Source organism: Portunus trituberculatus, chromosome 39 (assembly GCF_017591435.1).
Source record: "Portunus trituberculatus isolate SZX2019 chromosome 39, ASM1759143v1, whole genome shotgun sequence".
NCBI classification, from domain to species: domain Eukaryota; kingdom Metazoa; phylum Arthropoda; class Malacostraca; order Decapoda; family Portunidae; genus Portunus; species Portunus trituberculatus.
This window is the reverse complement of record NC_059293.1, coordinates 18,515,034-18,527,435: the sequence shown is the minus strand read 5'-3', so window position 1 is coordinate 18,527,435 and position 12,402 is coordinate 18,515,034. Positions and strand designations below refer to the sequence as shown.

The 12,402-nt window shown below is 43.0% G+C and overlaps 1 protein-coding gene and 1 long non-coding RNA gene across 2 annotated transcripts in view; one reads left to right on the top strand and one right to left on the bottom strand.

Moving 5' to 3' along the window:
* Positions 1-12,402, bottom strand: part of LOC123515434 (putative neural-cadherin 2) — a 367,250-nt gene that overhangs the window by 267,159 nt on the left and 87,689 nt on the right. The window lies entirely within an intron of this gene.
* On the top strand, positions 2,101-10,954 carry LOC123515437. The gene is made up of 3 exons (XR_006677874.1): positions 2,101-2,371; positions 7,559-8,833; positions 9,338-10,954. It is a non-coding gene; the product is annotated as an uncharacterized LOC123515437 (long non-coding RNA).

Here is a 12,402-nt window from a genome sequence, read left to right as displayed (position 1 = left end):
TCTCATACTTCACTTGTTATCTGCTTAGAGGTTAGAGAGTTAGCGTGTGAAGATATTGGTTGTCCCTCTACTCCCTCTGATCTTGCTGGTGTTTTCTATAGTGTGTTGCTTCTATGGTGTCTCTCCTGCTTTCCTGTACTTCACTTTTGGTTTCTGCTTAGTGTCTCTTCCTTGTTATCCACTTACAGCTTAGAACGTTAGTGTGTGAAGATGCTGGTTTTCTCTGTACTCTCGATAATACGCTGGTGTTATTTGTAGTGTTCTTTATATGGTGTATTTCTCCTAATTTCCTGTACTTCACTTCTGATTTCTGCTTAGTGTCTCTTACTTGTTATCTGTTTGGAGCTTAGATCGTTAGCATGTGAAGATATTGGTTGCCTCTACACTCCTAATCTTGCTGTTGTTACCTGTATTATTATTTCTATGGTGTGTCCTTGTTTATACTTCACTTCTGGTTTCTGATTTGTGTCTCTTACTTGTTATCTGCTCAGAGGTTTGAATGTTATCGTGTGGGGATATTGATTGCTTCTATATTCCCTCTAATCTTGCTATTGTTGTCTGTAATGTTGTTTCTTCCTCTCTGGTACTTCCTCTCTGGTCCCTGTTTAGCGTCTATAGACCTTTAATGCTCAAATTGTGAGGATATTGGTCATCTTAGTATTTTGGTATTCCGTTAATGTTTCAGATTTATTTTATTATATTTGGTGTATATATTTACGTAAATCTATTTGCTCTGTCGGGGTTTCTGTCTTTATCATTGTGGTTTTTCTTATCTTTTTTTCTTTTTTACTATTGTACTATTTTTCATATCTGTATATTTCAGTTTTGTACATTTATATTTCTCTTACCTCAGTTGTCTTTATATGTTTAACCATTTTAATAATTATCTGTGTTATCACCCTTTCAGAGCAGGCGTTGTGCACTTGTCTCACGTCTCAACTGAAGCATCGTTGGTGAGTGTTATTCGCTTTCTCTTTCTTCACTAGTGCTTAAACCATGAATTATTGTGACGTTATACTCGTAATGAGGATTAGAAATGAGTTACATGGCCTCAAACATCAGAGAATTATTACTGCGAGACAACTGATTAGGTTAACCCCTTCAGTACTGGGAACGCATTTTACGAAGAGTATTGAATGGGATTTGACGATTTTTATTTACATTAGGAAAAGTTTATGAAGTTCAGAAGACTAATGGCCACAGTCTTCACTATTCTAATCTGCCACATAAGTTTCTGAAGCTGTATAAAATCACCAAATAATAACCAGAATAAATATGAAAACGTGTCATGGTACTGAAGAGGTTAAACTGTGTGGAAGAATGGCGAGGGGGCTGAGAATGCCCGTTATTCAGGAGTAATTAGTGAAGAAGATGAGCCTTTTGTCCTGTAAGAGGTTAAAGGAAAATGGAATTACACGTGGTACTTAACTGTCGCAGAAAGTTAATATTTTCAATGATGTTTTTAGTATTGTTTTGTTTAGATTTCATGTGTTTACGTGAAAAAGTGAGTTTGTTGTCCTGAATGTAAAGAATAATAGAAGGAATAAGGAAAGTATTAATGAGTATATATAACATCCAGCAATGCGTGTGGTGGCTTTTATAATCCTCTGGCAATGTTATTTTTGGGGTGTATCTGTGAATATTTCATTAGCAACTGGGAAAAAAAACCCTGCTGATCTTTAAAGTATACAAGAAAGGAGGAAAGTTTTGTGGACTTCATAACATAAGAAAGTAAGGGAAGCTGGAATAAGTTCTCAGTCTACACGCGGCATTTCCTGTATAAAATAAAACACGTATTTTGTCGTATCATCCTCAACCAACAAAACTTCTTATAAATCCCACTATGACTCAACACTATAATATAACAACCTGATTACTGCGTCCACTTATTCATCTACCACTATTTGAGATAGAAAGAGTAACTAGAATGGACTGAATTTTACGTATGCATTCAGCTGTATGAAAGATTTTTTGTGACATTTTAGTAACATTTTTGTCGGAAATCTTATGTATGTTTCTGACGTATGTACATAGAATTTAGATGTATGGTATGGAGGAAAGAAATATTTAGTAGGTGTAAAGGGCAGAACACCACCTGACCATCACCCCCTCGTTCTGGATCGTTCGGCCACTCCCGAGCGACACTTCGCTCATTTCTCTCTGCCACGTATGTCTCGAGAACCCTGCTTCTTCCGGTCACTCCACGTCTCGAGGCCCCAGTGAACACCTAACCGAGTCTACCTCGAGCCTCGCCAACACCCAGACGGCAGAAAACTCCCTGGACTCTCCAAGGACTGGACTCTCTTCTGCTGCACTGGTTTCACCTTCTATCTGCTTCCTGGTGCCGTCAACGAGTCTGCTTCCAGTGTTGGTGAGTTTAGTGTTCCTCTGGCCGTGGTGAGAGCTGGGTGGGGCGCAATGTGTCCTTTGTTATATTGTGTATATTTGTGTTTTGCAAGTCTAGTGAGCTTGGGACCATTCGAAGCTGTTTATTACCGTCACACCGTGTTAACTGTAGTTCATCCTGAGCCCAGTTTAGAGGGGGCAGGCCAGTGCTGGTGTTTCGCACCTCGCCCCGCGCAACAAATTGACTAAACTAGTAAGTTATTACTTTTTGGCGACCTCGTCAGGATGTTGAACGGCTGACTCTTTGGGGTGTTGGATGTGTTAGTGAGTGCTGAGTTGTGCCAACTCTTACTGTTTCACCAGTTTTTCTTTGTGCCGAAGTGTTTCACTGGTGTAATGGTTTTCCTTCTCGAGCGTATTACTGTAGTTATACGTTCGGCCTCAGTGTATTGAGGAAGATTAGGTGCAGACCTGCGTGTCCTCTAATCTGCACTTGAGTGCAGGTCCAGTGTTTTCTTAACCACCCATCGTTCTCGAACGAGCAACCGCTAATCCGTTGATATCAGCTGGTTCGGACCTTACTGTGGTTTGGGCAGCAGAGTATTTTGACGTCTTATTGCGTCGCCTAGACGTGTGAGGGTCCTTGCTTGTGTGAGGGTCCTTGCTTGTGTGAGGGTCCTTGCTTGTGTGAGGGTCCTTGCTTGTGTGAGGGTCCTTGCTTGTGTGAGGGTCCTTGCTTGTGTGAGGGTCCTTGCTTGTGTGAGGGTCCTTGCTTGTGTGAGGGTCCTTGCTTGTGTGAGGGTCCTTGCTTGTGTGAGGGTCCTTGCTTGTGTGAGGGTCCTTGCTTGTGTGAGGGTCCTTGCTTGTGTGAGGGTCCTTGCTTGTGTGAGGGTCCTTGCTTGTGTGAGGGTCCTTGCTTGTGTGAGGGTCCTTGCTGTGTGAGGGTCCTTGCTTGTGTGAGGGTCCTTGCTTGTGTGAGGGTCCTTGCTTGTGTGAGGGTCCTTGCTTGTGTGAGGGTCCTTGCTTGGCTGTATGTGGTGCGAGTGATTGTCATTTCTATCTGCCTGTGAGATTTGATACATTTTTGAGTGGTTGTGCACTTCATAAATTTTTCTAGGCTTTAACGTTGTTGGGTTTGTTAATTTTGGTTCTATTATATCTAAGATGTCTACCTTCGCTGAGCTTACAGAACAAGCAGTAAAGTTCGGCCTCTCAGGAGAGGCCGTTGGTCAGTTTGCTCTCCAACAACAGGCTTTCCAACGGGAAGAGCGCAGGAACATGAACGTGAAGAACGGGAAGACAGAGCCAAGGAACGAGAACGGGAGTGAGGAATGAGAACGGGATGAACGTGAGAAGGAACAGGAATTTGAACTTCTAGAGTTGAAGCTTAGTTTAGAGTCGGGAGCACGTCCTACCCAATGTCCCGATGCTGGCGTGCGAGGACCGAGGCTTCCAGCTTACCAAGGAGAGGGTAACGTGACCAGATTTGAGCGTATTGCCATGCTCTTAACAATCGACGAGGAGAATCTCGCTGTTAGACTTGGGAGTCTACTGACAGGTAAAGCTGCTGAACTCTATTCCACCTTTAGCACTGATACTATAAGCGACTTCTCTCCTAAAAAGGGCTCTCCTGACTGGTTTTGACAAGACTCCCGAGCGGTACCGGCTAGACTTCAGGAACTGCAAGATCAGAGTGGGGGAAAATTACCGCCAGATGTCTACCCGTCTGTCTACCCGTCTTCAGCAGCTATTTGACTCCTGGGTGGAGTCATGTCATATTTCACCTTTTGAATCCCTTCGTGAGTTTATCATTTTAGATGAGTTCATTGCTTCCGTTTCTTACGTGAGTTTATCATTTTAGATGAGTTCATTGCTTCCGTTTCTTACGATCTCCGTATATTCTTAAAGGAGCAGGATACCACCAACCTTAAGACTGCCGTGGAAAAGGCTGATGTTTGGTCTGCAGCTCGCAGTGCCTACCCTAAGCAGAACTCCAGCGGAGCCACTGGGAGATCTACACCTACCATAAGAGGGCCTCAATATCTACTGAAAGGGCAATGAGGCCATTAACGCTAAACCGGACCAAAGCAGCTACTTCCGGATGGTGAAGTTATAACTGGGGAAGGGCATGTAAGGTCTGTCCAAAGAATCCCAGAGCCTTTAAAGAACCACAGGACAAATACAAGGTAGGATTTTGTATGGATGAGTGATCTCTCCCAGATTATGCAGTTGCTGGCACGATCAACGGCTCCTGGGCTACTATTGTCAGACACCGGCTGCAACTGCGTGATCGTCTCTGAGAAGACGGTGCCTGATGCTGACGTCTCTCAGCGACCTGAGGTAGTAGTAGAGGACTATCTTGGGTGTGTAGTTATTTTTCCAACCATTAGGTGCTATATAAGATGTCCATATTTCGAGGGTTGGGTTGATAATGCTATCCTAGCTCCTATGAAGCGTGCTTGTGTCCTCATTGGCAACATCTCAGGAGCTCGTAGTCCTGATGAGCCGTCTCTTGAATAGCAATGCACCATCCTCCTCGTTCCAAACCTCGGTCAGTGATTTGGATATGCCTCGGTCTTCTCTGCCTACTGCCTCAGAAGAGGAGCCGCCATTAAATCTTGGGAACAAAGTTAACACAAGTGAAGAGGAGCGGACAAAGGATGGCTCTACTTTGTTACCTTCGCTGTACCGGACTTCTCTACCGGAAGTGTTTGACCTTGAAACATCCAGCAAAGGCTAGTAAGCTCACTCCTTGTTCCTAAGGATTGTTGACCAATAATACTGTCTGTTGGCCATGAAAACCCTTTAGCAGGTCATTCCTCTCACAGAAAGACTCTCTTTAAGGTATCCAGCCACTACTTCTGGCCTGGGATGGGCGCGGATATTATTGACTTCTGTCGATCCTGTGGCGTCTGTCAACGAATGTCTGCCAAAGGAAGAGTCCGACCGGCACCTCTCCATCCTCTTTCAATTATATTGGAACCTTTTTCCAGAGTGGCGGTTGATTTGGTTGGACCATTGTCTCCCCATCCTCAGAAGGCCACAGGTACATCCTCACTTTAATCCACTGCGCCACTGGATTCCCAGAAGCCGTGCCACTGAAGGAAATAGACTCCATCTCCGTTGCTGAGACCTTACTCTCCATCTTCGCTAGAGGCGGTATACCACGTGGAATTCTCACTGATCAAGGTACCCAATTTACATCTCAATTAATGCAAGAACTTCACGTTGTTAGGTGTCAAGCCTTTATTTACAACTCCACTTCATCCTAGTGCTAATGGTCGCATTGAACGTCTACATGCACCACTTAAGGCTTCCCTACGAAAGCTCTGTAAGGACCGCCCTTGAGAGGGGCACAGATACTTGATTCCTACATTATTCGCCCTCAGATACCCAGCGATAGAACTCGTTTCTCCACCTTCGGACTTCTTTATGGAAGGACTGTTCAGGGACCTCTCTCCGCCCTTAGATCTATAGGAGGACCGGAACCTGAAGGACGACGACCGAGCCGCGTTCCGCTACGTGGTAGAGCTACAGAAGCTAGCAGATCGTCGCCAACAATGAAGACATCAGTGCCTCAAAATATAAGGCCTACTTTGACATAGAGTAAAGATAAGACAGTTTCAACCTGGCGATTGAGTCCTTCTTCCCAGGGATTCCATTAAGCTTTTTGTAACTTGGAAAGGACCTTGTACAGTTTTAGAGCGACGGGAAAAGGTTGATTACCTAATTGATTGTCCCCAAGGTCCGAGATTGTACCACGTCATCCTCTTAAAACGTTACATCCGTGGTGCTAGTGCCAGCTTTGCCGAAGTGTCAACACCTAAAGTGACCGAAGAGGAAACGCCCGAAGAGGAAGAGTATGACCCAAAGAACAACCACCTTATTTGTGAAGACGACCCCGAGGACGAGTGCTACTCGTTGCTAGTGACACCTGATGGCTGGTCCGACAAGGATGGACTATCCAGGATCAACCGGAATTTAACTTCACAACAAGCTGACATCGAGTATCTCTTGTCAGAGTTTGAAGATGTTTACTCTGATGTTCCTGGGTGTACTTCCTCTGTTGAACATATTGTCTTAACTACAACTGGCTGTATCAGCACAAAGATTTACCCTGTCCCTGTCCAACTAAAACGTTTCTTTAAACAGGAAGTCTCTGACCTTTTTTGAGAAAGCAGTCCTCCGACGATTTTCTCAACGTTGTTCGCCGGTCGTGATGGTTCCTAAGCCGGACAACACTTATTCGGATGGCTATCGACTACCGTCAACTCAACAGCTACAGTCTTCCTAAGCAGACTACTGTCAACTCAACAGCTACAGTCTTCCAGGCTGAGCCCAGTTGCAACATTGAGGAAGATGTACATGTACAAGTTTTCCGGTTCAAGATTCTTCAGAGAGTTGGATCTCTGCAAGGCTTTTAGGCTGAGCCCAGTTGCAACATTGAGGAAAATATGTACAAGTTTTCAGGTTCAGGATTCTTCAGAGAGTTGTATCTCTGCAAGGCTTTCACCATCCTCCAGGCATCCTTCCTCACTGGCCCTCTGACTGATCTGCTAAAAAAGACTGTCGTGAGCCCCATCCCTGGACGAACGAGTTGCAGGCCTGTTTCGACCAGCTCAAATTAATCCTCTTCTAACCCCATACTTCGTCTCCCTGATCCTATCCGTTCTTTTGTACCTATGACGGACACTTCCACCCGAGGGATTGGAGCGGTTTTACTTCAATATCCTCTTGGCATTCCTCATCCGGTTGCGTATACTAGCAGAAGACTGCTCCCCAGGGAAACCTGTTATTCTACCATTGAGAGGCAGAAAACTGCTCCCCAGGATGCCCATTGAGAGGAATAGGTATAGTATTCTCCATTCTTAAGTTTGATTTTTACCTCAGGGAAAGAATTTATTTTGGAAACGGATCACAAACTCCTCACCTATATGCACACCTTCACAGGCAAGAATGATCGCCTTCTCAGATGGAGTCTAGGACTGCAACCATGCAAATTCAGGATCGTTCATGTTGCTGGAGCGTACAGAGCTGACAATCTATGCACACCTTCAAAGGCAAGAATGATCGCCGCCTTAGATGGAGTCTAGGACTGCAACCATGCAAATTCAGGGTCGTTCATGTTGCTGGAGCTTACAGAGCTGACAATCTATGTGCCAACCTCCTCATTTGAGTTAAGATACTTTCTTCTATCCTTTCTTTTCTCCAGAGGGCATCGCATTCCCTAGGAGTGGTGTTCTGCAAGACTACCGTGGCTAGTCTCTTGGAGGGGGGAGTTATGTAAAGGGCAGAACACCACCTGACCATCACCCCTTGTTCTGGATCGTTCGGCCGCTCCTGAGCGACACTTCTCACTTCTCTCGTATGTCTCGAACACTGATTCTTCCGGTCACTCTGTCTCGAGGCCCCACTGAACACCTAACCGACTCTACCTCGAGCTTCGCCAACACCTAGACGGCAGAGAACTCCCTGGACTCTCCAAGGACTGGCCTCTCCTCTGCTGCACTGGTTTCATCCTCTATCTGCTTCCCGGCGCCGTCAACGAGTCTGCCTCCAGTGTTGGTGAGATTAGTGTTCCTCTGGCCCTCACTTGCTCTGGAGGGAGACTCGTGGTGAGAGCCGGGTGGTGTGCAAGATGTCCTTTTGTTGTTATATTGTGTATACCTGTGTTTTGCAAGTCTAGTAAGCTTGGAACCATTCGAAGCTGTTTATTACTGCCCCACTGGGTGAAGTGTAGTTCATCCTGGGCCTAGTTTAAAGGGGGCAGGCCAGTGATGGTGTTTCGCACCTCGCCCCCGCAACAAATAGACTAAACTAATAACTTATTACTTAACATTGATTGACAGTGTGTGTTTCATGAGGCAGTACTCCGTAAAGAGAGTAATAGTTCTCTTCCGTGCCTGTAATTTGAAAGGATCGTGAATAGTTTTGTATTAAAGCTCGATGGAGGAAGTTTTTTGTTCTGCCTAATGTGGTGATGAAAGTATATTTACCTTTCTTTGGCAGAAACGTAATGGTAGAGTAGCCAGCGATGCCTCACAGTGCAGGGCAAAGGTTACTGTGATTTCCAACATGCAATTTAGGAAAGAATGTTTTATTAAAGAGAAGGATATGTTTGGTCGTACGAGTGAAAGTCCGCGTGTGTTTGAGTGAAATGGGGAATCTTGATAGTTTCGAAGAATACTTTGGCAGAGTAGGAATTTGAAAGAACTGATTTTCGTAACTTATGTGTACTTTAACTTTTCAACACTACCCAAGCTGAAACAGGAGAACGTCTGAATTTTCAAAGGAATAAGGTTATCTGTCGCGTGTACAGCCAACCAAAAGATTGTACGTCCTATAGAATACAGAGTTCCTGGCGAGAGTGGATGGAGTGAAAGCAAGGAAATCCTTACGACAAGGCAGGAAGAGTGACGGGGCGAGGCCAGCTGAAAGAAATCAATGGTGCTTCGTGGCTGGCTGAGAGCACGTGACAGGCACTACGGTAAGGCAAATCCGTTTTATTGAAATGTAACTTGAGAAATTTAGTGTAATTGAAATTCTAATTGAAAGAGTTATTTGCTAAAATGTACGAAATCAAACGAAGGGAAGTTTGTGGTTACTTAAAGAACGAACAGTGTTAATGTAAAATAAGAACTATAAAGAGTAAACCTGATTGATTGGATAATGGAAACTTTTTTGTTATGAAACGCTACTTGAAAAATATAAAAACGCTACTTGAAAAATATAAAAAAATCCGTTATCAAAATAGTGTCTTAATTATCCTAACAAAAAAGTTATTTTATATATCAGAAGACATTATCCGAAGAAATGACACGCCAGCCTCATGTTTGTCTTTCCTTATTACCTGTCACTCACTCGTGAATTCCATGCCACACACACACTTCATGACTCAGAGGCTTGTATGCTCAAACTTCCCTGTATTTCACCTCCACTATTTCAAAAAACTTAAGTACACAAGTTTTCTAAGGTGTTTTTATGGTTCTAGAGGCAAGTGACAAGATTTCTACATTATCAACTGGAGAAACACTCTTGAAAACCCCGCTAATCATCTCTGTAGCCTTGAAGAATAGTCGTGTGGTCAGAGAGCAGAGCGTTTTTCAATACCAGCCAGACTGTCACGCATCCATCCATCTCTCAAACCCACTATTTCATAAGGCTTTACTTAAATGTACACAAGTTTTCTAAGGTGTTTTTATGGTTTTAGAGGCAGTGACAAGATTATCAACTGGAGAAATACTTTTGAAAACTCAGTAATCATCTCTGTAGCCATGGAAAATAGTTGTAGTGAGAGCAGTGTGTTTCTGAATACGGAACAAACTGTCACGCATCCATCTATCTCACACAAACGTTGAAGTAGGAATAGTAATTAAGCATAACGTGAGTATTAATTGGAGTCCTGCCGCAGATCATGTTGGTAATACGAAGATAAAGCTACGGCTGGTGAACTGCCCGGTAACGTTTTGTAGCATTGAACTGGTGTTGCAGTATGTATTCCTATGTTTCTTCTTGTCTTTTTATCATGTTAATCACTTTTTATCATGTTATTCAATTCAATTGTTCTTAAGCATTATGTTGTCATTGATGTGTTATAGCCAAGGTTTCAAACACTACACACACTCGCGCACACTCACACACGCACGCACACACAGATAGGTGGCTTTTTTTTCCCCTGAAGCTAGTCTATCCTTACTTACCTCTGTGTCGGGTCCGGGAACATGACAGCGGCCAGCCATGAGAATCAATAGTTGACTAACCACATTATTTTTTTCCCTGACCAAAAGAAAACTTGCGAAATGTTGTAAAAGAAAATGAGAAGTAAAATAAAAAATCAGAGTGGGAAGTCTTTTGGAAGAACGCAAGGAAGTTTTATTCTTTTAGGTATTGATGCTTAAAGTCTGAACGTGTCTTCGTTATTAAATGAGATGAAAAATAAAAAGCGTAGATGCCCCCAGAGTTCATCAGGGATGGCGGCAAATGCTTCCATTACTGATGCAGTGGAAGGCGTCTTTGCGTTGTGAAAGGTGTGAAAAATAGAGGAAGCTTGATTGCGCCTGGTTCTGGAGGGATCGCGAATCAGTCTTGCATTATTGAGGTGGACAGGGCAGGGATGAGGTGTGATTTCTGTAATGTCTTGTTCAATAAAAATAGTGAAAAGTGGGACAGTTTCGTCTAGTATAGAATTTTTAAAAAGTAAGAATGAAAATATTTGTAAAACAAAAGGAACAGTTCGGTGAGTCTAGAGGTTGAAAAGGCACTGACATAAAGGAGGGGAGCTGGTGAGACAGTGTCTTCAGCTTCACCCTGTTGAGTGGGTACTACACATGAGGGTCATAATTCTTGCAGTAATAGATAATAGCCTTAGCTGGAAGGAGCTTATGGGACGGGGGAGAATAACTGATGTGAAGGACGCCCAACTCCCACTGGTATTCAAGCTGATTCACTTCTTTGCCACTTCTTTTTACTGTGTACAACATTTATTGTAGGATCTTATCGAGTCTGGAATTAAAGATATCGTTGTCATTGAGTTAATAGTCAACTCTTTCCTCTCATCCACTGCAAATATTTTTTCCATCCACTGGAAATATGCCTTTCTTTCATTAGCAATAACAGTGAATAATTTTGTTGAGATTCAAAAGCTATCTAGTATTGAATTATTCAACAAAGGCTGTTTCTAGAACATTGCTCTTGAAATTGACAATAAAGAACAAATGAAAAAGGTTCATTTAAAAAAATATAATATAATAAAAAATGCAAATTATTCGTGCAGAAATTCAGCTTTCCAGGATCTGAATGCATCAAATTAATTTACGTGTTCCATCCGAAAAATAAAAAGCAGATACTGAGATGCAGCTTCACCTCTAATAAACTTCTGTGTAGGTGTACAGAATATTCCCAATCTTTCACAGCTCCTTTTTGTGTACCCTATGTTACCTCTCCACGGTGCCTGCCAGCCAGCCAGCCAGCCAGTGTTCTCGAAATGTGTCCCTTGTATTGTATAAAGAAATAAACTTAATCTAATGACGGAGCCTTGTAGTCTGCCTTTTTTGGTAGAAGATAGTTTGTCGCTTCTTCTTTGATCCTTCATGTGCTTTGTTTGAGTAATTTGTGCTTCGTTACTGTTTTTTATCCTTTACTTTCTCCATTCTCTTGTTTCATTCTACTGTTTTATTCTTTATCTTTTTATATTCCCCTTTTGTGTCTTTTGTATGTTTTCAAGTGTTTTTTTTTTACTGTACTGTGTGTGTGTGTGTGTGTGTGTGTGTGTGTGTCGGTAGGTTCAATATATACTTTTTTTTTTTCCCCTGTTCCACTCACCCTTGTTCTTTTTTTCCTTCAACAACAATCTTCCTCTCCGTGCCTTCCTTGTCTGAAGTTTTCTCTCATCCTGCGTCGTCTCTTTTTTCTATTTGACTCCATATGACATTCTCTCTCTCTCTCTCTCTCTCTCTCTCTCTCTCTCTCTCTCTCTCTCTCTCTCTCTCTCTCTCTCTCTCTCTCTCTCTCTCTTTTTCTCAATTTATTATATTACACAGAATTTATCACTACACACAGCTGTTTTCATGTTTCCTCATTATTTTTTTGTCCGTTCTCTCCCCTTATTTCATCAATCATATTACACATCATTGTATGTCTCATTGTCTCATTCATGCACCATATACTTATTTTTCCCCTCCTTTCTTTCTTCCGTTACTCTCTGTCTCGCTGTTTCTCTGACTCTCCCTCCGCCATATCTCTTAGTTCATATCACCACCATCATTCTTATCCTTCACAATATGTCTTCTTGCTCTACTTTCATCAATTTCCCCCTTTTATTCTTTCATCATTCCTCCCTTTCAGTATGTGTCACTCCCTTCCCCAGACTTCCATTACCTAACCTCCATGATTCCGTCAAACTCCACCCGTTCTCCTCCATCACTGACCCCTTCACCCTCCTCCTCCTCCTCCTTCTCCATCCCTCCACCTCCAACGTTCCCCACCTCTCTCTGCACCTTTCTACATTTTACTTTAGACAGCACATAGGAGGAAAGGGAGGAAAAATGGGGAGGACTT